Source organism: Oryx dammah, unplaced genomic scaffold (genome assembly GCF_014754425.2).
Source record: "Oryx dammah isolate SB20612 unplaced genomic scaffold, SCBI_Odam_1.1 HiC_scaffold_28, whole genome shotgun sequence".
Taxonomy (NCBI): domain Eukaryota; kingdom Metazoa; phylum Chordata; class Mammalia; order Artiodactyla; family Bovidae; genus Oryx; species Oryx dammah.
In genome coordinates this window covers 85,902,608-85,906,325 of record NW_024070212.1, presented here as the reverse complement: position 1 = coordinate 85,906,325, position 3,718 = coordinate 85,902,608, and the positions used below count along the sequence as shown (strand labels likewise).

General features: G+C 45.5%; 1 non-coding gene across 1 annotated transcript; it reads right to left on the bottom strand.

Annotated features, from left to right (window-relative positions):
* Positions 1-287: 287 nt before the first annotated feature.
* On the bottom strand, positions 288-360 carry TRNAY-AUA. Its single transcript has one exon. It is a non-coding gene; the product is annotated as a tRNA-Tyr (tRNA).
* Between the last annotated feature and the right edge of the window lie 3,358 nt (positions 361-3,718).

The following is a 3,718-nucleotide window of genomic DNA, read 5'->3' as shown; positions in this document are numbered from 1 at the left end:
CTGGGTTGGGAAAATTCCCTGGAGAAGGGAATGGCTACTCACTCCAGTATTCTTGCCTGGTGAATTCCATGGCTGCAAAGAGTCAGACATGACTGAGTGACTAACACTTTCACTTTTGTTTTTTCATTGTTATTGTATGCTTGGAAGGAAGGGAAGGGAAAGGAAAGTCACTCAGTCATGTCCGACTCTTTGCGACCCCATGGACTGTAGCCTACCAGGCTTCTCAGGCCATGGGATTTTCCAGGCAAGAGTACTGGAGTGGGGTGCCATTTCCTTCTCCAGGGGATCTTCCTGACTCAGGGATCGAACCTAGGTCTCCCGCATTATAGGCAGATGCTTTACCCACTGAGCCACCAGGGAAGCAGTGACCTTTAAAAAAAAAAAACAACTCACTTAGCCTGGGCCTAATCCAGAAAACTGGGACACACAGTCACCCTAACTAGAGCCCACACACACGATGGTGTGACATCCAGGTATAGAGTGAAATTCCAAGACTCTAAAATCGCTGGAGAAGGGTGAGTGTTGGAACCCTTGTGTGGCCACCGTAATCCCTCCAGGACTGCATGCACCTGTGTCATCCCTCCATTTGACTGTAGCCAGGCTCTAGCAACTGCTTCTAACAAACAGAGTACAGCAAAAATGATAGATGGTTGCTCCAGCCATTTGTTTCCAAATGTGACTTCTGTCTTGCTGGCAGTCACTCGCTATCCCTGGCTCTCTTGCTTGCTTGCTCTGATGAAGCGAGCTACCTATGGAGGGGCCCACACATGGTAAGGAACAAGGGCCATCTCTCCCCAACAGCCAGGGGAAACTGAGCCCTCAGTCTCATTGGCAGCCAGTAGCTGAATAAACAATAACCACTGAGTGAATCTGAAAATGAGTCTTGCTCCAGTCTAACCTGGAGGTGATTCCAACATTGGCTAATACTGGAGCCCTAGCCAGAACCCAGAACCCAGAACCCAAAAACCCAGCCAACCATCCCCAGATTCCTGATCTAGAGAAGTTGTGAGACACTAAATGTTGCAACTTGAAACCACTCAGTTTGGGGATAATTTGCTATGCAATAATAGACAACTAATAAAGAAGTTTCTCCAAATTAAATATCAGTGACATGGTTCTTGTCTACCAGACCCCACAGTTTGAAAGAGAAAATGAAAAAGGAATTAGAGAAAAGTGCTGGACATTTGTAACTTACAGTTTTTTTCTAGTAGCACTTAGCCCAGAAATAATGTCTTCCCATCCCAAAGAAGATATCCAAGGACATTACTCTATCTTCACTTCAATCACTCAGTCGTGGCTGATTCTTTGCGATCCCATGAACCACAGCATGCCAGGCCTCCCTGTCCATCACCAACTCCCAGAGTCCACCCAAACCCATGTCCCTTGTGTCAGCGATGCCATCCAACTATCTCATCCTCTGTCGTCCCCTTCTCCTCCTGCCCTCAATCTTTCCCAGCATCAGGGTCTTTTCAAATGAATCAGCTCTCTGCATCAGGTGGCCAAAGTATTGGAGTTTCAGCTTCAACATCAGTCCCTCCAACGAACACTCAGGACTGATCTCCTTTAGGATGGACTGTTTGGATCTCCTTGTAGTCCAGGGGACTCTCAAGAGTCTTCTCCAACAACACAGTTCAAAAGCATCAATTCTTCAGTGCTCAGCTTTCTTTATAGTCCAACTCTCACATCTATACACGACCACTGGAAAAACCATAGCCTTGACTAGACAGACCTTTGTTGGCAAAGTAATGTCTCTGCTTTTTAATATACTGTCTAAGTTGGTCATAACTTTCCTTCCAAGGAGCAAGCGTCTTTTAATTTCATGGCTGCAATCACCATGTGCAGCGATTTTGGAACCCAGAAAAATAAAGTCTGCCACTGTTTCCACTGTTTCCCCATCTATTTGCCACGAAGTGATGGGACCAGATGCCATGATCTTCATTTTCTGAATGTTGAGCTTTAAGCCAACTTTTCCACTCTCTTCTTTCACTTTCATCAAGAGGCTCTTTAGTTCACTCTATCTGGCTGACCTGAGTCCTCCTGGGCCTGAGGGCTTGCTTTTTGTCTGAAAGGTGATGTGATTTTACAGCCCCTTTCCCTCCTCCCCCATATCAGTCCAATAACATTAAGAAAGAGCCACTTAGTGTGACAGATTATCCACACAATGACCCTGCAACAGTCCCCTCCATCTTGCCTATGCACGCTGCTTCTCCAATCAACAAGGAGAGTCTACTCACCCTTGAACCTCATGTCTTACTCTCATCAACAGAATGTGGCAGAAGTGACACTATGCTGGTGCCAGGCCTGGGATTTAGTTTTGCATGGGCTTTAGAGGCATGGTGGGATTATTTTTGCATTCTTGGGAGCTCTGAGATGCCATGTTAAGAAGTCTGATCACCTTACTTGAGAGGGGAGAGGGACAGCATGTAAAAAGGAAGAAGCTGTAGTAGATGAAAGGTTACAGAGAGGGGCTGGGTTGGGGGAGGGGTGCAGGGGCAGTGGGAACCACCCACCACCTAGTCCAGACACCCGACTGCAGTATAAGTCATATGAAAGAAGCTGTCTTTGATCCTCAAGCCTCAGATAAACTACCCCAACCAATCCCACACAGAGAAACAGGAGCTGTTTCTAATGAACCCTGTCTCAACTACAGAATCACAAGCAAAGAAATGGTCTTTTCTGCTTTAAGCCAGTAAGTGTTAGGGTGATTTCTTACATGGCAATTGACAACCAGAACCCTGAAGGGCTGTGATGTTGGCTGGTGCTTATCTAGGTTTTTCACCTATACTCCCTAGAGTCCTTCAAAGCCAACTCTGTCAGATGGGTATTTTCACCCTATTGAAGATGAAGAAACTGAGGCCCCGAGAAGCTAGGTTATGCATACAAGCTAATTTATAATGTATAAAAGGTCACATGAATCATGAGAATCATAATTCACATCCTAAACTGTATGACTGTAAAACATGTGCGCTTTGCATCCAACACTGAGCTAGTGAGGGTGTGCCCAGTTCAGGGCTGCCATCGTAGTCTAGGAGGACGGCACCTTCTGGAGTTGTGAGACGCACAGTCAAAGATAGCACCAGCCCTAGGACCTGGGGGAATGAAAGAAAAGCAAACCCCTGGCCAATGGGGCAACATGAACTTTGTTTTCAAGGGACAGGTGGGCTAAGGAAAATGGCTACTCTGGGAAAAGATATGGGCACCATTTCAGGTCCTATGTCTGCTTATGGCTTATCAATACAAAAATGGATTGACACTGACCTACCTAAGCTTATCTTACAGAGAGCACATCATAATTGGAAGATATAGTTTACTCTCACTTTTCCTTTAATCCTCCCAACTCCCTAGCCATCGTTTCCGCTTTTCTCCTAATCGTGTTCACCATCTGACATACTATATATCTTATTTATTTTTCTCTTGGGTCTCTTTTAATCTACAGTGGGGCTGTGTAAGCCTGGGATACTCTTAGGATGATAAAGAAAGGGGTTGGGTCCCCCCTCTTCCCAGGGTAACAGCAGATTCCTACTAATGCCAGAGCTATTCTAATGTAATTTTGATTTAAGTTGTGCCAGTGACTAGGGAGATGCACGTACACACAAGTTTCATGGTATATAGGAGCTTGTTTTTATTTGTTACCCCCAAATATCCCTTAGCCTGGAGAGGTGTTGCAAGAAGTAGAAGAAAAGAAATTGCCAACAGGTGAATGTCCTTCAGAGTCTCA